Source organism: Canis lupus, chromosome 34 (assembly GCF_048164855.1).
Source record: "Canis lupus baileyi chromosome 34, mCanLup2.hap1, whole genome shotgun sequence".
NCBI classification, from domain to species: Eukaryota; Metazoa; Chordata; class Mammalia; order Carnivora; family Canidae; genus Canis; species Canis lupus.
Window position 1 is genome coordinate 8,292,146 of NC_132871.1, and position 20,238 is coordinate 8,312,383.

Consider the following 20,238-nt stretch of genomic DNA (forward strand, 5'->3'; position numbering starts at 1 on the left):
ACTATTCTATTTGAACTTTCATTACATCCCCAAATTCTTTCATTGAAGGTATGTGAGAAAATGATAAAATCATTATAAAACATACTGCTTTCGTAAATCAGCTTACATTGTCTCTGATGATTATGAGGAAAATGAGCAGAATGAAGCAGAGTTTGTTTCTTTTTTAATGTCTCATGTAATTTAAAAACTGAAGTGGGGTCTGGATCTGAAATGTCTCCAGGCAGAAATTAAGTGAGTCCCCAAACAGTAAAGTCACCTGCATTAGTGCATTTCAATTCCTCCGTCTTCATTTTAGTGAATAATTTGTTTTACTTGTCTGATTTTTTAATGAACTTCCCAATTAAAAGCAGATGTCACTTTTCACAGAACATAAATTAGAAACAATTCCATTACTAACAGGCAAAATAAGTATAAATAGTACCGCATTTGCCTGCAAGCATTGGGAAAATCTACAATGTGATGGGATTTTCACACTGGTAAACTTACTGTAGCCTTAACTTGTGGGTTAATTTAAAGCTTAGTGAACCATATGTTTTCATTTCCAGGGGAAATTTGATTTAGAAAGTCCCTCAGAAATATTATGCTCATCTATGAAGGGGGTGAGTTAAAGAAGCAAATGAAGAGCATTGTACTCCGCGATCACTAGGTTTAAAGCTACCTGCTGTGGTTTTGTTTACAGAATCTTCACCAGCTCGTTAAGTTTAAATGCTCAGAAAAGTTTCCCCTCTCTCTTTTTTACTTATGACTTTTACAATAATTCTTTAAACATTTTTCTTCCACTCCCCCTTCCCTCCCCCCTCCCCCTCCTCCCTCTCCATCCTCTCTCTCCTCCTCTCTCTACCTTCCTCCTCCTCTTTTCCCCCACCTCTTCATCATTTATCAGCCCTTAAATAAAATTTCAACAAAACATGGCTTTGCACAGTTACTATTATTACAACTCAAGGTAAATGCGATCATGATAATAACAGTAGAAGTGAGTCTATCTGAAGCGGACACCAGAGAAGGCATTTTCATTTTCTTATGGCTTAACATGCTCATGCCTTAAATCCCTACAACCTTTCTGTGCTACAGCAGCATTCACTTGGAGAAGATTCTGGATACTGTGGCCATAGATCTCCTTGACGTTCATCACTCCAAAGGCCTTTACCTCACCTTCCCGGCCTTGTGGACACACTTGGCTCCAGAGCATTGCTGATCCTGCTCTTCCCTCACCCTCCTTCCTTTTGCCTTTTCCTGGCTTCCCTCCTCAAACTCTTCTACATAGGCCACTGGGGCTACTTGCGAGTAAACTCAGTCACCCATTTCTCTCTGTTTCTACTCCAGAAAAAAAGATGCAACACTTGCATAATTTTTCCAATTAGATCATTTTTAAAGGACATGATCTATTAGCAGTGAGCCTTACGAGTTCCTTTATATATCACCTGTTAATTCCCTGCTCCATTCCCCATAATAACCAGTCCCCAACTTTTATCCTCCTTTAAAACTCCCAGCCAGGTTTTACGTAAGTGCACAGTCACTTGGCCCTGAGAGGTGAAATTGCTTGACTCTTTTCTTTCCTGCCCTTATTGGCTCTTCCACCTTCTTCTCCCCAAGTTGCTCTCATTCCCAAATCTAAGCCTCCACCCAGCGCTCCCGGTCCCACCTTTCCCATCTCTTCACTTTGAAGCTCTCTTCATTTTTCAGTCACCCTTTCTCACCTTTCCTCAATTACATTTTAGTCTCACAAAATTGAAAACAAAAGCATTGCTGCTCACCCTTAAGAAAATGTTATTGCACCTTCTCCTCGGCTACTGACGTGGCTTGAATTGTCCTTTCCACCATTTCTATGTTGATGTCGTTAACACCCAGAATCTCAGAATGTGACCTCTTTTGGAAGCATGGCGATGGCAGATGTAAATGGTGGAGATGAGGTCATTGGGGTGGACCCTGGTTTTATGTGGCTTTTTAAAAGGAGACATTTGAACCCAGAGGCAGACGCATACAGAGGAAGGATGACATGAAGGGTCACAGGGAGAAGATGGCCATGGACAAGGCCAGGAGAGGGGCTGGGAACAGGTGCTTCCCTCATCGCCATCAGGAGGAACCAACCTTACCTACATCTTGACCTCAGACTCCTATCCTCCAGAACTGTGAAAGAGCACATTTCTCTTGGTCAGGCTGCCCAGTTTGTGGTGACCTGTTACGCCAGCCTTATGAAATGCATACAACTACCTCATTTTCTGCCTCCTGCCTCCCTCTCCCCCCACTAATCCTTTCCCTGCATTATGAGAGACTGTTGTTTCTCAAGTAACTGATGACTGGATGCTCTGTGCACTTGGCCTCGGAGACACTGTTTTCTCTAGTTCTCCCATTTCTGGGATGGCTCCTTGTAAATCTTGCTCAATGCCATCTCCTCCTCCAGTCTCCCTTTGCTTATCATGCTTAATCTGTGGCTCTTCTCTTGTTTCCTGCATTCTTCATGTGGCCTTATCTAATCCCACAATGACAACATCACTTTTATCTTGATGATTTCTAGACTTTCAAAAAAACAAAACAAAACAAAACAAAACCCAACCCATATATCTTTTCTCAACTCGTCTTCTTTTTAGAAATTCCTATAGAAGACTTACACGTAGACGTCTTGCTAGCACTTCTAACTAGCTAGTATCATTACTTTCCCCATCAAACCCTCCTGTTTTCTTTCTTGGCTAGAGATTTGCAGTCCTTCAGCCACCGAGTTTGAGACTTCAGGGTCATGTTAGGGCCTCATTCTCTCCCTCTCTCCCTGCAGGTCAGATGACCTCTTGGGGTGAGTCCATTCTGACCTCCAATCTTCTTCTCCTCTTCTCACCCTAAGCCCACCACGTCAGTTTGGATGCCTGGAATCTTTGACAAAGACTATCACAATTACGCTGAGTAGTGGTATGGATCCAAGCCTACAAACTACAATATTTTTTCCTGAAGCATTGCTTGTTTACCTCTACATTTTTTTTTCTTTTTAATCAACATAAGCCTGATTCTGAGCTTCCACCTTCTGACTGGAGGGACAGCCAATCTCTGTGGTTATTGGCATTCCCTTTCCCCAAGGTGCTCCTTTCACCATAGCATTGGGAAGCCCCTCTACTCATCAGTCTACTCTGACTCCCTCTGAAACAGTCATTGTCTCAGCCTGTATGGAGACTGCACTTTCAGTGGCTCTGCTGCCTTCAGGCTCGTTTGGGGCCCTAGGATGGCCCAACTTCCAGTCTCCTGGGAGGGAACTCACAGCCATGCCCAGGGAAGACTTGTGCTTCACCTGGCACTGCCCTAAGAGGACCATCCATCTTCTCATTGCCTCATCTCTCATCCAGCCTTTTCTCTGGTGCTGGCCAGATCTTCCCATTTTTGATAACCTCCACCTCTGTCTCCTTCTCCTTCAGCACACCTATGATAATGTCTTCAATAGACATGGTTTATTGTTGTTGTTTTGTTTTCTTGACCAAAGACAGGAGGGGAAATATCTTGCCGGTGACTTCTGTTTTGGGTCTTAGTATGAACTTCACTGAGGCAAATGGGACATAGATAATATTGACTGTCTTCTTAAAGCAGAGCAGATGGGATAATACAGGAGGAACATAGTAAATCATCTTGCCACATGCCTCTCTAGCATCTGGGCCTCCAGTCTTTGAATTTTGCAATTAGTCCTTTATGCTGTCATCAGCCACTTTTGAACAAACTGAGATCAGGCCAGTTTTTTCTCAAGCACCTCCTAAAATTCCCTTTGGGTATAGAATAAAGTACAAGCTCACTTTGTGGCCTTAAAGGCCCCTGTGATCTGCCCTTTGCCAACCTGCCCACATTACCTCCCTGAATCCAAGTTTCCTCGGACTGCTTATCACCCCCATGCTTACCATGCGTGTTCTCACCTCTGAGTCGTGATGTAGTCTATGCCCTCAGCATAGAATTCCTTTTCCCTTATTTTCTCTTCTTCTTTTTCAAAATTAATTACAAATTACAGTGTTCAAGTTGACAATGTGAAGAGTGAGGCTAAGAAAACAGGCATAGCCTGAGGTCAGTTTGGTTAGCAAAGAGGAGGAGGAGGAGAATGAAAACAGGCTGTGCCATCAAAATGAAACCAGGGGCAAAGTGTTAATGACTTAGAAAGGCTGAGCAGAGAGAGAAGCTCTAAGCAGAGTTTGGTACGTACTTCTAGATTGAACCCCACAGAAGTTAGCCAAGAAGCAAGACAAAGAGAGTGGCGTTCCCATTTAGGATGTCTAGACCACATTTTGAGGTAAGTACACTGGGGAGGGAGGATCTATTTAAAACTCTGTCTCCACCAAATAAATAAATAAATAAATAAATAAGTAAATAAATAAATAAATAAATAAAACTCTGTCTCCACTCCAGAGTTGAAGAATGCACCTATGCAAATCTTAGTCAGGTGACCTCGGGGCACAGTGTCAGTCCAGATTGCTTCTCTGGGAAGTTTTTGATCCCTCCTCCCACCCCCAGCACTTGTCTTTCCCTTCTTTTCTCACAGACCATTGCTTATTGTTTAATTAAAGCATCTTTTCCATCCTTGCTGGCATTTCAGTTGTTCACATGTCTGATTCCACAGATTTTTCTCCACAACTCTGAATTTCCTAAAGACAGGGCCATGGCATATTCATTTCTGGCTTTCCTAAAGCACCCAGCAGAGGAGCCTGGGACACCTCGTGTTTGTTGGGTCAGTAGATGACTCTATTAGAATGGGAACTGGCAGCAACATGTCACCCTATGTTGGCCCTTGCTGGATTTCTAAATTGCTCTGGTTTATAAGTGACTTTAAGCTTGGCTGGGAGGTCATGAGTCATTCTCTCTACTGCAGAATTATCATCAAGACTATGGATTAAACAAAATTTGATAGGAAGACTTGATTCTAAAGCAACAGAGAAATAATGGCTGAAACTTTGTGAAAGACGGATGCAGTGCTACAATTTTCAAGTGTTAAGTAGAAAGCAATCTGATTCACACTCATGTGTGAATGTCTGCCAACTTCTTAACTATCCTTTACTTTTGTTTGTTTGTTTGTTTATTTATGAGAAAGAGAGAGAGCACATGAGCAGGGAGAGGGGCAGAGGAAGAGGGAAAGGAAGATGGAAAGAATATCAATCAGATGCCACCCTGAGCATGAAACCTGATGATGGGCTCAATCTCACAATCCTGAGATCATGTCCTGAGCCAAAACCAAGAATCTGACACTCAACTGACTGAGCCACCCAGGTGTCCCCCTCTTTATTTCTTTTTAAAATTTTCTACCACCTCATTCCACTTCTAATTTTTTTTTTAAGTAAATGTTTATTAACCCAAACACAAGAATGGAATTTCAGGCACTGTTGAAAATTGAAGTGATTTGCAGAGTGGCCAAATGCAAGGCTGCTTCTAAGTTTTACTTACTATTAAAGATAAAGCACTGCATTGGTTTTTTTCTTTTTTCTTCCCCACTCCCTTGGAAGTTTGTACCTCTTACTTCCCTTCACTATTTTGCTCATTCCCCACCCCTCTCTCTTCTGGCAACCACCACTTTGTTTTCTGTATTTTCTGTTTCTGTCTTCTGTTTTTGTAGTTTGTATATTCATTTGTTTTGTTTTTTAGATGCCACAGTTGAGTAAAATCATGTGGTATTTGTCTCTATCTCTGACTTACTTCACTTAGTATAATACCTTTTGGTCCCAAACATTACTTTATCTTCTAAAGCTGAAATCTAGCACATCCTATCATGGTAGTAAGACATTGATGGGGAATGCAGGCATAGAAAGGGTGTACAGGGTGAATTCCTTGTTAACCTGGTGTTTGTAACACAGAGATTCACTGCATTGTAAATGTAGAGATTTCAGTTCTTCTTTTTCAGTTTTGTTGGAGTGTAATTGACACATAATATTGCAAGATATTTAAAGTGTACATCTTGATAATTTGATATATGTATACACTGTGAAAAGATTCCTCCCATTGATTAACACATCCATCACCTCAGATATTTATCTTTGTGTGTATGTGAGAACAATTAAGCTCCTTAAATTGCAAATTTGCAATTATATGATGGTGTTATCCACTGTAATCATCATGTTATACATTAGATCTTCAGACCTCATTCATCTTGTAGCTGAAAGTTTGCCCCCTGTTTTGCCGATCTCTCCCTTTTTCCTCTCTCCTCCAGCCCTTGACATCCACTTTTCTATTCTGTCTCTGAATTTGACTTTTTTTTTTAAGGTTCCATATGTAAGTGATAAAAACTCTTAAAGAGGGGTGCTGGGTGGCTCAGTCAGTTAAGCATCTGATTCTTGATTTCGGCTCTGGTCATAGCCTTAGGGTCATGAGATGGAGCCCTGCATTGAGCCCCCATCCACGCTGGGCATGGAGTCTGCTTAAGATTCTCTCTTTCCCTCTCCCTTTGCACCTCTCCAGCCCCCTGCTTGAGCTCTCTTGCTCTCTCTAAAAACAACAACAACAACACACTTAAAGATTTTCATTCATGTGTACAGTATGTCCCTGGGAACCCAGACCAAAACTACTTTCAGGGGGGCTCTTAAGGAGTATAGAGATAGGGTCAGGCACCTCTCCCTTTGTATGAATTGTCACAAGAAACAGTAAAGGCAAATAATGTTCACGTGCTCTCAGTGTCTGATATCACTGGTATGTATGTATGTTCTACCTAAACCCTCACATCCTGAACAATCCTGTCACATCTTAACTATCACTATGCAGTACTTTTGAACACTGAGTATTCAAGGGCATATGTTAAGGGCTTCAAACCATTTAAGACAGTCCTATAATCTGGGATAGCTGTGCAGTGTTACCTTACACAGTAGTTGGCTTGAGCAGTCATGTTGCTTCTCTGCATTCCAGGCACGAGAAGAAGCACCAGCTGGGAGATTATACACATCCCTGCACATTTTTAAAATGTGTATGAACAAATCCTGAGTTTTTTGGTTTCTTCTTGCTACTTTAGTTTGTGATTTTATTTTTTCTTATAGACAACTTTAAGTCTCTTTCTTCATAGTCCTTTTGGATAGGCTATTCTCACTGAAGAGGCTAGGAGCATACGTGGGAGAAATCCATGAGAGCATTTGCTGGTACAATATGAGTGTGTGGGTGTGTACGTAGATGTGTGAGAGTGCTTGAGTGTGTATGTGAATGTGTGTGTGTGCGTGTGTGTGTGTGCGCGCGTGTGCAGGCAAAGGTGGGTGGTGAGTATTGACTTCAGGATTCTAAGCTCCGCCTTTCTAGAGAGACCTCTAGTCAACAGGGTCTCATGAACAGAATTCCTCATCTTCCCACTCAAAATCTATTCCACCTCATTTCCCATCTCAGTTAAAGGCAACTCAATCCTTGCAGCTACTCAGATCAAGAGTCTTCACTTCCTCTTAGAGGAAATTCACCTGGGCTGTAACTTCCAAACGGCTCCAGAATCCTGTGGTTTCTCACCATCTCCACCACTGTCCTGGGGACTGAGCCACTTGCATGTTTGCCAGGCTGGTTACGGTAGCCTCCTCATGAATCCCTACACTTGCATCGCTGTCTCTGTGTACTCCTCCTCTTCCAATGTATTCTCCATGACAGCCCAGTAGTTTTATTTTTAATTTGTTTTTAGTTTTTCAAGACTACTTGCTATTTACCAACAACTTAAATACTTTTTTTATCATTTAATTTTTTTTCATCATGATAAATATACTCTTTAATCCCCATTCCCTATTTCCCCCTCCCCTTCGCCACCTCCCCTCTGGTAACCATCAGTTTGTTCTCTGTAGTTAAAAGTCTATTTCTTGGTTTGTCTGTCTTTTTTTTTCTCTCTTTACTCACTAGTTTCTTAAATTCTACAAATGAGTGAGATCATATGGTACTTGTTTTTCTCTGACTAACCTTTTAACTTAGCATTATACTCTAGCTCTATCCATGTTGTTGCAAATGGCAAGATTTCAGTCTGTTTTGTGACTGGATAATATCCCGTTGTACCCCACATCTTCTTTATTCATTCATCTCTTGATGGACACTTGGGCTACTTCCACAGTTTGGCTAGTGTAAAAAAGACTGCAATTCCTTTGAATTGGTGTTTTGTATTTTTTGGGTAGTGTGATTCCTGGATCATAAGGTAGTTCTATTTTTAATTTTTTGAAGAGCCTCCATACTGTTTTCCACCAATTTGCATTCCTACCAACAGTGAAGGAGTTTTCCTTTTTCTTCACGTCCTCACCAAAACTTTTTGGTTCTTGTGGTTTTGATTTTAGCCATTCTGACAGATGTGAGGTGATATTTCATTGTAGTCTTGATTTGCATTTCCATGATGAGTGATGTTGAGCATCTTCTCATGTGTCTGTTGGTCATCTGGATATCTTCTTTGGAGACATGTGGCTGTCCAGTTTTCCCAGCACCATTTGTTGAGGAGACTGCCTTTTGTTCATTATATATTCATTCCTCCTTTGTTAAAGATTAATTGACCGTATAACTGGGGGATTTATTTCAGGGTTTTCTGTTCTATTCTGTTGATCTGTATGCCTATTTTAAAGCCAGTACCATACTATCTTGATCACTACATATTTGTAATATAACTTGAAGTCCAGAATTGTGATATTTCCAGCTTTGCTTTTCTTTTTCAAAATTGCTTTGGCGGGCAGCCCGGGTGGCTCAGCGGTTTAGCACCTGCCTTTGGCCCACGGTGTGATCCTGGAGTCCCGGGATCAAGTCCCACGTCGGGCTCCCTGCATGGAGCCTGCTTCTCCCTCTGCCTGTGTCTCTGCCTCTCTCTCTCTCTCTGTCTCTCAATAATAAATAAATAAAATCTTTAAAAAAAATTGCTTTGGCTATTTGGAGTCATTGGTGGTTCCATACAAATTTTAGCATTGTTTGTTCTAGTTCTGTGAAAAATGCTGTTGGTATTTTGATAGGGATTGCATTAAATGTGCAGATTGCTTTAGGTAGCGTAGACATTTTAACAATATTTGTTCTTCCAAGCCATGAGCATGGAATGTTTTTCCATTTCTTTGTGTCATCTTCAATTTTTTTCATAAGTGTTCTCTAGTTTTCAGAGTATAGATCTTTTACATCTTTAGTTAGGTTTATTCCTAGGTATCTTATGGAGTTTTGCACAATTTGGTGTAAATGGGATCAATTCCTATTTTTGTTTTTTTAAGTTAAGTCAGATTACGTCAATCCTATGCTCCAGTTCCTTCAAAGCTTCCCACTTCTCTCAGAATGAAGGTCTCCATGATTATAGTTCCCTCTGCCCTGCTCTGCTCCCACCATGCCCCTTTTATGCTTCTCCTCCTGCTTTTTCCATCCACACTCCCCTGCACTGGTTTCCTTGCCCTTCCTCCAGCCAAGCAGGAAAATTCCCACCTGAGAGCTTCCCTCTAGCTATGCCATCTGCCTAGAAAGCTCCTTCTCTAGAGACCCATGTGGCTCACCCACTCCCTTCCTTCCTGTCTTTGCTCAAACCTCACTGATCAAAGAGGCCTATCCTGACCACTATGTTTAATACTGCACAGAACTCTCATTCTGCATGGAAACCTTAGGTTCCTTACCTTGTTCTATTTGTCTTTATTCTACAACTTCATCACCTTATAACATCCTAGATAATGTACTGATTTATCATGTGTATTGGTCAGAAGCAAAATAAAATAATAGCACAGCACCACTATCACTAATATTGGAACTCCCCCATCAGCCCACTACTGACTCCCCTGGCCTAGATGAAGTGTTTAGGGGAATGCCTGGCATAGAATAACCCTGCCAAATAAGTGTTGATTAAATGAATAAAGAACTATAAATGGGATCTTTATTACAAGATCTGTATCTTTTAATTGACTATAATAATTGACTATTGTTGCTATGTGTGAATGTCATTTTCTTATATTGATCCTGTATATAGCAACTTTGATGAACTCTTATTGATTTAAATTATTTTTCTAGATTCTCTTGGTTTTATATGTAGAAAATCGTACATTTACAATGACAATAATGTGTCATCCTTTCTATCTCTAATTAATGAATTAATTTATTTTATCTGATTGCATTGGACAAGACCTCCAGTAAAAATGAAGACTAGCAGCAGTGGTATAGGGCATTTTTGTTGTTCCTGACTTTAAATAGAAAGATTCAAATGCTTTATCATTAAGCATGATATTTACATTTTTAGGGTTTTTTGTTTGTTTGTTTGTTTGTTTTGGTTTGGTTTTTTGCTTCTAATTTTGTTACATTTTGGATTAAAAAATATCATGGATGCACACTGAATTTTATAGATATCTTTTTTTTGCATTTGCTGAGAGTGTCATTTTCTCTTTCATTTTATTTGGTGAGTTGCATTTCTTTGTTTTTCAATGCATTTAATTTACTTTTTGGCCAATAGATTTCCATTGTTAAAAAAATATTAAAGGGAAATAGAAAAACCTTTAATAAAATATTTGTGTTTTTACTTACCTGATCCCCTTTCCTCATGTCAAAACTAACTACTGTTACTAGTTTTTTATTATCTGCCTAGTTTTTTTATGTTAGCTAAACAAATACAACTATATATTCTTATTTTGTCCCTTCCTTACCTCATTCATGGCCTACTAAGTTCACCCTTCTGCATCTTGTTTTTATCACTTGGTTATTTTTCTTTATTAGTATATAGGCAATGTTCTGATGTTTTTGCTACTGGGTATTCCATTGTATGGATGTATTTATTTAAACTACCCCCAATGATTGACCTTTCTTATTGCTTTCAAAGATTAAGTTTTTGTAGTTTTTTTAAACTTCTTAAGATTCTTTTTCTTTTTTCCTTAGCTTTTGTTACTAACTGTATTAACTCTTCTTCCTTAACTTTTTTTTTTTAAAGGTTTATTTATTTATTTGAGAGAAAGGAGGAGGGTGAGCAGAGGGAGAGGTGAGAAATCCTCAAACTTTCCACTGAGCATAGAGTAGGGCTCAATCCTAGGACACTGAGATCATGACCTGAGCCTAAATCAAGTGTTGGCCACTTAACTAACGGAGCCACCCAGGTGCCCCTCTTCTTTCTTAACTTTTAATTTAGAAACTTCACACAGCAAATTTGAAAGAATAGCACAATGAATGCCCGAATAGATTTCGTCAATTTTAAAATTTTGTGACATATATAGATATAGATATAGATATAGATATAGATATAGATACTTTTTCTTAAATCATTTCAAAATAAGTTGTGAGCATTGTGTATTTTCACCCCAAATATTTCAACAGATGTCCTAATGACAAGGATGGTTTCTTCTATAGTTATAATCCAGTTTTACACCCCATAAATGTAACATTGAAAAAATAGTATTTTTTGTTCTATTGCTCATTTTCAAATGTTTTCAAATTGTCCCAAATCAAGCATGATGCACTGCATTTGATTGTCACGTACACTTCTTAGTACAATCCTCCTGATTTGACTTCTATAATTTCTTCTCTATTTCTGTTTCTCTGGTGTAAACATTTTATTCTCTGGCCATTGCATGAGTCCAAGCTCATCCTTCTATTTTGCCCTTAGCTCTCTTATCATTTCCCACACTGCTCTTTAATGAGTCGTGCTCTGCTTTCAAAAATTCTCTCTAAAGAGTGCTGCTCACAAATCTACCTCTCTGGTTTTGGCTCCTCTCATCTGGTACTGCCCAGCTTTCATTTGGATGTTTGCCCATGGGCTCACTCTTCACTCTCCACTCCACCTCCACTCCTCTTTTGCCTAGGAAACTCCCACCCTTTTGTTTTAGGTCTTAGCTCAAACATCATTTCCTATGAGAAACATTTATTACTTTTCCAATTTTTTTTTTTACTTTTCCAAATTTTTAAAAAAGATTCTATTTATTTATTTGAGAGAGAGGGAGAGAGAACAGCAGGGGAGCAGCAAGGCAGAGGGAAATGGAGAAGCAGGCTCCCATCTGAGCAGGGAGCCCCACGTGAGGTTTAATCTCAGGGCCCTGGGATTATGACTTGAGCCAAAGGCAGACACTTAACTGACTGAGCCACTCAGTCTCCCCAAAATTTTCGGAATGAAATAGTTTTAGCTCTGTATGATCCAGCATCATCCTTCTCTATCTCCTTAGTAATAATCAACACCTTTGCCTACATGCTCTTGCTCAAGCTGTCTCTTCTGCTCAAACCAGCCCTTTGCCTTCTCCCCAGTCCCATATTACACTCATCAGTTGAAGGTCTCACCCATAATTAAGATCCTATAAAAGGTCTCCCCAGATTCACAAATCAGAATTTATTTTTTCTTCCACTTAAAAATGTTTTATTTTCCATTTGTACTTACAATGATCTATTTTGAATTAGTTAGATATTCTTAAGATTTGTTATATATTGCTTTTTAGATTAGACCATCTTCAGCATAGGAGCATTATGCAGTGTCCATCCTAGTATCATTTGCTGCTAATTCACAGATTATTGAATATGGAAGGTATGGAATGAGACTCTCACGCATGTACATGCTGATTAGCTGAAAAGTGAACCTATGTAAAGATGAGCTGAAGAAATTCTAGCTTTGACTAGACTTTGTTAGAAAATGAGTAATTTCTTCCATACCATAGAGGCGAAGGTTTTTCCTAAAAAAAGAATACACATATTATAAATATGATTATTAAAAGTTTTCAAGTAAAGTTAAAGATAACCATATAAATGTATAGAAAAATTTGGGAAAAAACTGGATGAATTTTGTACTTTCTCTTAGCTTTTTTTCTTTTCTTTTCTTTTTTACTTTTTGCTTCCCTTTTAAATCAGTGGCTCTTTTGCCTGACACAATAATATGAAGAAAGTACAAAGTCAAAAGAAATGTCTCCATTTTCTCTCCATGAATTAGGACTAGTGATACTCAACTTTGCAGCATGACTGTTTTAAATTCAGGATGGGTTGGTGTTAATCATTTAAGCAGTATAAGGATAAAGATTTTATTTGTCATTGTATTTTCTACAGCCTAACACTATACTAATTGAATGAATGGAGTAATTTGTAACACAGAAGTTAAATTTTAGATATGGGAAATCATTAATACAAAATGTAATTTCACAGAGTCAAGTTAACTCAAAGTTGTGAGGTTAAAACCTCTCTTATTAAATAATCATTTTTTCTCATTTATTGGTAAAATTACACAGAAACTATTATAGGTCTATTGCTCCTAGTCATTCAAATATTTTGGAATATTCTAGTCCAGTTCCAAAATTTGTCAGATTATAAGTATTATTTGCTTGTTCCCGATTTAAGTAAAATGCTTCAGATTTTTAAAAATACATCTTCTTCCACTACCAATAATGATTCAGTGGATATAGGATTGGTGTAAGAAAGCATATTTAAAAATTTTTTAAGAGATACTGATAGCCAGATTTAAGAGCTATTGTTTTAGTCTATATCTGATATTCATTGTCAAAGTAATATATATGAATTTTCCCCCTATTTCCCAACTTAACCTATTTCATTTAGGAAAATCATCACAAGAAAATCATCACATCTAAATCCAATAATTCTCCCCATGGTTGAGTTATATGTTGAGATCCTGAAGATATCTCCAACAGATGCTCTAGAATATTAAAAAATAAGTCCTCTGAAAACATTAATAGACTAGGACCACCAAATCAGCTATTGGGACAATCTGATTGTAGGCAAATTGTGTTAGATGCAAATAATCTGGCCAGCTACACTTTATTAATTTTTATTAAAAATGGAAACACCACTACCCCCAAATCTGGCTCTGTTCCTTACTTTTGCAACTCAGAGAAAATATGACTAAGAGGAATAAGAAATCTAAGAAAAACAGCAAGGACATGACAGTAAAGAAAAAATAGTGATTCTTGAAAACAAATCTTCAGAAGATGTCTCCCCAACTTTCCATGTATTTACATTTTCACCCACAAACTATGTTGAACTAAGGAAGAAAAAAATAGATGCATTGTTGCTCTACTCATTATTTTGAAGATTTGCTCATAAATGTAGTTTGTTAAGATTTTATTTGATTTTAAAAATTTATTTTGCTGCACATCATTTTGCTTCAGTATTAATAGCAAAGCACACTGCTCTGAGCAGCTGGACAACAAGCTCCACTTGGTGGCCATGCACTGAACAGGATTAGGGAAACAAGAAAATTCCAAATCATGGCTTTTCCTATGATTTTTGGAATATTTGAATGGACAGAGGAAAACAGCAAACAACCATTACTCAAAAATTATTTTGGTAATATCTATCATTTCTACTATAGACTATCAGTCCCATTCCCATTAGGGTTATTTATGGGAAATACAGCTAAAATTTCAAGTTTTGCTAGGGCCTAAAATCTGGGAATTTGAAGCACAGCCAATTCATCCCTGAATTTATAGATGATTCACTAGAGAAGCAGATGCATATATGTGGTGGTGCATTGCATTGCATTGCAGAGAAGTAAGGCTTGGAAAAGCAAAATGCCCTGCTTGAGATCACTTACTAAATTTGGAATAAAAAGTATGTTTCTAGTTCCAGTTCTCTTCTCTTACCCACAAGCTCTCCCTGGTTCAGTAGCTATGATTCTCTGTCTAACGGCTGGGAAGTTAAACACCACACTTCTTTTATCTTTAGGTGACACAAAATCACAGTTCTTCCTGTTTACCGTGAATGCCTTTGCTGAAATGCATCACAGTGAGGGCCAAGTTCAAATGGCCTGTGGACACTGAACTCTGTGGATACTAAACTCATCCAACGGTGGGATGGGACCTAACTCTTCCAGTAAGATCCTTGCTTTTGTGTAGATCAGTGTAGAAATGCCTGGAAAGGGAGCAAGGGAGGAAACCGTAGCCCAGTTTGCAATCCAACTTGGCATAATCAGAGTTTCAGCGTTTCAGGGGCTCACTGCCACTCTTTAGAAGCATAAAAATTTCCTCTAAAAAGAAATCCCTGCTCAAAACAGACTTTCAAATATTCTCTGATTAAAATTGCCAGGTTTATTTTGTTTGTACCAGCTGTTAATGCAATCATGTACAATTCTATGATTTTGTGTCAATGAGTTAATTCTCTTTGGTGCTGAACCAAATGGGACTGTAGACTTAGAGAATGAACAAGAAATGGTCTGTGTCTAATGAGATGTCCTAGGAAATAGCCATGCTTTTGGGGACTATACATGAGCTCCACACATGCTTCAGCCAGATGTGATTTTGGCCCGTCATCTTCACAGCTGGTATTTTCTTAGTAGTTTATATAAATACGTCCTTTATTCTTTCTTGTCCATCTTCCCCCTTCCACTTAAAAAGTACATTCTGAAGTCAAGTTTATAACGAAAATAATTTTACCACATGGTGTTGGGTCATTAAACCCTCTCATCTACAGCGAAGTTTTCCTATGAATAGAAGCTTATAAACATATTGTGATTATAGTGTTTCTTTTTAAATGGAGGAGCTAATCTTCCTAGTTTTTGAATCTACTTGCTGGATAATTTTTATGCCAGTTCATGACTTCATTCAAAGACCTAACCTGGGAGTATAGAAAAGACAGAAGAAGTCATTTTCACCTTCTTGTCTATCAGCATTAATCCTCTTAAACATACCTTTCAATCAAGAGATACAACAGAAGCTCAATTTCCTCAGCAGATGGAACACTGAAAGGTACAGTTTAAAAGGTTAACACCCGCAAGTGAGAAAGGAAAAAAAACGGAGTGACCTGAGAAGACACCCTGAGCCCAGACACACAGTGCCACATGTCTTTACTAGGTCAGACATATGCATGTATCTGTCAAGACTGAAAAGCCAAGGAAATGGCAGGCTTTGGCTTTCAGCTGGTAGGGATACATACTGGAAATATTTTATTGCTAAGTGACTGAAACACAGTCAGAGGTTTAACACTTAGCAGGCAGCCAGCAATGGCTAGCAAAGACGGACTGCGATTTTCTCCATTGGGTTCCTCCAGCCCTGACAACAGTGACAGCTAAGTTTCTTAAAAATAGTGTGATGGATTCAGATGACTCTGGAACATTCTATGTTAAAAATAAAATAGTGGTGGATGCATCCCCTAAGAAAAATGGCTGGGGAAATACATCATCAGAATGTTATAGAAACGCATCAGAAACTGCCTACGGATTGCCCAAAGAAAACAGAACCAATTTTCTGAGAAGATTGAATAGAAATATTGAATGGACCCAAGTTCATTTAATACCCACAGAGTTCATGTGAAATGCAATTAAGAAGACTGGGGATGGAGAATAAGAAAAGATACGAGCCACAAAATGGTCCTTTATAGCTTCTTTGGAAAGTCATAGCCCACTTTTTATAAACATGATGTGAAGCACAAAGTTGAAGTATATTTTCAAAGAGTTGGCTCTACTCCAGAAGTCTTTCTTTAATGTTGTTTGCAAAATTTATGCTAAAGGCAGATTTATGAACACTGTTAGAGAACAGGTATTTCCTTCTTATTCACAGAGAAGAGTTTTATTATTTTGGTCTATTCGCCAAGCGAAATTAAGCTTGAGTTTGGGCTATAAATTCTCAGTTCTATATGTAACAGCATTGTTTATTTAGAAACAATGAAGCTTCTGATTCTAAACCAGAAAATCTGAGGGTCCTTTAAGACTTTTCTCATTTCCAAGGCCTTATCGGGGTTTCATAGAACCTTCATCTCTGTAATTCTATGCCAATAAATTTAATCTTTCTATGCTGTAAGAAACACTTTCCACCACCTCTCCTCTCTTAAGTGCTGAGGTCAGTGTACTGATTGAGAAACAGGGTCTAGAGTTCAACTACCTGAGTTTGAATTTTGGCTCTTTCACTTACTGGTGTTGAGAATTCAGGCAAGTTCTTAATCCCTTTAAACCTCCATCACCCCGTCTGTAAAATGAGGATAATAACAGTTCCTAACTTGTAGGAATGTGGTGAAGAGTGAATGAGATGATAGATGTAAAGCATTTAGCACAGTGCTTAGCATACAGAAAGAGAAATCACTGCTATCTTGCAGATGGTTAGGACATCTACACCTTAGGGCTTTGTGTTGTCCAGGCTGAACACATAATGGCAGTAACCCACTTCTCCATGTCCTAACTCTTTTTCCATTTCCTTCTCCCTAGCTTTCTAGGCCTTCCCCTCTAACGAGCAAGTGGTTAAGTGGTCTTCCTCTAAGGAGCAAGAAGATTCTGGTCAATAATAATTTTTTGAAAGAATTACCTTCTTTATTCTGTTTTAACACATGAAGCACTTCTGGAGTCCATTGAGGATTCATACCCCACAAATCTTTTTTTTTTTTAATTTTACTTATTTATTAATGAGAGACACAGAAAGAGAGACAGAGACATAGGCAGAGGGAGAAGGGTTCTAGATGCAGCACTAGAACCCAGGACCTTGGGATCACGCCCTGAGCTGAAGGCAGACTCCCAACCACTGAGCCACCCAGGTGCCCCATACCCCACATATCTTAACAGAAAATGAGAGAATGGATGCAAAAGACAGAAGATGGACTAGTTGGGTCACTGGAGAGATAGAGACAAAAGAGGAAAGACATAGACTTGTGAAAGCAGGTGACCTCCTAGGTGATTCATCTGCTTTTAGCCACAAGCACAGAATTTCCCAACATTGTTCCAACTGGAGGATTCGTCCAGAGATGATCAGTAAACACATGGTTTCATGATCAAAACAGTTTGTCCAGGGGATCCCTGGGTGGCGCAGCGGTTTAGCGCCTGCCTTCGGCCCAGGGCGCGATCCTGGAGACCCGGGATCGAATCCCACATTGGGCTCCCTGCATGGAGCCTGCTTCTCCCTCTGCCTGTGTCTCTGCCTCTCTCTCTCTCTCTCTCTCTCTCTGTGACTATCATAAATAAATTTTAAAAATTAAAAAAAAATAAAAAAAATAAAAAAACAAAAAACAAAAACAGTTTGTCCAGGGATACCTGGGTGGCGCAGCAGTTTAGCACCTGCCTTTGGCCCAGGGCGCGATCCTGGAGACCTGGGATGGAATCCCACGTCGGGCTCCCGGTGCATGGAGCCTGCTTCTCCCTTTGCCTATGTCTCTGCCTCTCTTTCTCTCTCTTTCTCTCTATCATAAATAAATACAAATTAAAAAAAAAAAAACAGTTTGTCCAGAATATTTCAAACCACATTTCCAGCTAGGAATCTCAAAGCACATTAACATATTAAGGAATCCAAGAAGGCCTGCAGTAAAAGAAACCTGCTTTATTTTGTTTATCTCATAAACGTCATACACAACACGGATCAATACGTAACATTGGTCAGTAACATTTGGAGAATCCTTCCACTACCATTATTTTTAGAGCTGAGAAACAGAAATTCCCATGAAGAACAAATTTGGGAGTGCTAGTGAACCATGATAAAACTGATGGAATGTAAAGGGGGACTAAGATTTAGTGAATGCCTATTTCCTGTGCCAGAAATTGTGCTAACTGCTTTAAAAACATTTGCTCTTTCCTCATAAGGTTAAGGTAATAGTTTTTAAGTGGGAGGGATATTTACAGTGTTTTACGAAAGAATGTCATGACACATATTAACTGAATTAAGTGGGGGCCAAATTGCTCTTTAAAAAAATGAAGGAGCTTGGGAAATCACAAAGCCCATGTTCATGCCTCAAGATATTGATTTTGCACTCGCTGAGAAATTTGGAGTGTCAAAAGTTCATAAATACCAGAAGTAAAAACAGTGAATCACCAAAGTAGTAATTAGTAAAAGTTTATTGTGCACAGAAGAAAAAGACAGTTTGCAAACCGCAGCACTCACCCCAAAATACAAAACAAGGCTCAAGGGTCTAGTATTACAAAGCAGCTAATATAGTGAGGAGGCTGTGACTGCTTACCCTTCACAATTATTGGTCATAATATGAGAATTTTCTTAAATGACAGGGAATTGGTCAGTGGTTACGTCATATCCACCTTGGGGAAGGTTCAAGTTTTGCTTATACTTTCCAGAGGTGTAAACAAGAAATGACCCAGGTCAAGACAGTCTCACAAAATAAGCTAAATTAAGCTTTGTTTGTATGACTCAACTGGTCTTGTCTGCCCAGGCAATTTTCAGGGCTGGTCTCCATTTGTTTTTAACAACCCTCCCCCCACTTTTGGTCATTCTCTCAGAAGGCTGAGAGTATGATCAACTACTATCATGCTTTTCCCAGTTACCACCATTGAGGTAGCCAGGCTGAAGAACCCTGCAGTCACTGGTTCCATTAGTTGAGTCATCACGATGTGTTTGGAGGCCCAGCATACATTTCATATGGTTGATGGTATGAATATACTGAACATGATGTAAAATAGCAGTTTATATATTGTTAAAGGAAAGAACTACATTTTATTCTTTCTTTGTACCCCCAAATCATCCATCTGAGTGTGATGCCAAGTGCATAGTATTTAGTATGTCTTCTGAAATGAATGAATGGAAATAGTAGTGGTAAACTGCACTAAAATCATACTTATTTTGCACAGTATAATATAACAAATGTAACTTAACAATAGGATATTTTGCCCTGGGGAACAAGCCAGGATGGAGTCAGACTGTAATTTTTGAAATTTGGCGCTGAATCTCTGATGCTTTAAAAAACAACCTATGCTCAGCGCTCCAGTCTCAGCTAAGAGAGGTACCAGAAAATTCATTTGCAAGACTGCCATGTTAGAGATAAGAATGGTTTTAGGAAGCTGAATCTGGCTTCAGTTCTTTTTGCAAGAAATTTAAATTTCCCTTTAAATAAATTGTTAATATGTTCAGTTTACCCCAACTTTTACTTTCTTTCTTCTCTACTTAACTGTTTTTCTTCTTCATGTAACAGAAAGCAAAAAGATACCTCTTTTCTTTTCCTGAAATGTTTATATAGCATTAAGAATGAAGCATTGAGAGGTGAGACTCAGGTCAGGAAGGAGAGAATACTGCACAATAACCACTATTAATTTCATGAAGAATAACAGATCTTAATTTCGGTTCTAAGTGTAGGCACATACAAAAACACCAGCCATAAAATAGGAGATTTCTCTTCCTTTCTTGTACTCGTTTGCCCACATTGGCAATGAGATTGAATTGTAGGAGAGAGATTTTCTTTTTATTTGAATGAATGAAAACAGGTTGCAAAGAGTTAGAGACTGAAAAACACTGTTGCCTATTTTTGGAGTATATTTTCAGACAGCATTAATGGAAGGGGAAGTGGCCTGTGTGCGGGGCAACCGGACACTCCATCAGTCACACTCCCCCCCCCCCCCAGCCCAGCTGCCCTTTCCTCCTATCATCCCTCTCCTTTTCTGGCCTCTTGCCTTTGTTCTCTCTCTCTCTCTCTACTACATCTTGGTACTCAAACCTGGAATGGAGCATTTACCCTATC

The 20,238-nt window shown here is 38.9% G+C and overlaps 1 protein-coding gene across 3 annotated transcripts in view; it reads left to right on the forward strand.

Annotated features, from left to right (window-relative positions):
• CCDC141 (coiled-coil domain containing 141) overlaps nucleotides 1-20,238 on the forward strand; it is a 180,655-nt gene that overhangs the window by 76,647 nt on the left and 83,770 nt on the right. The gene's annotated exons all lie outside the window — the stretch shown is intronic.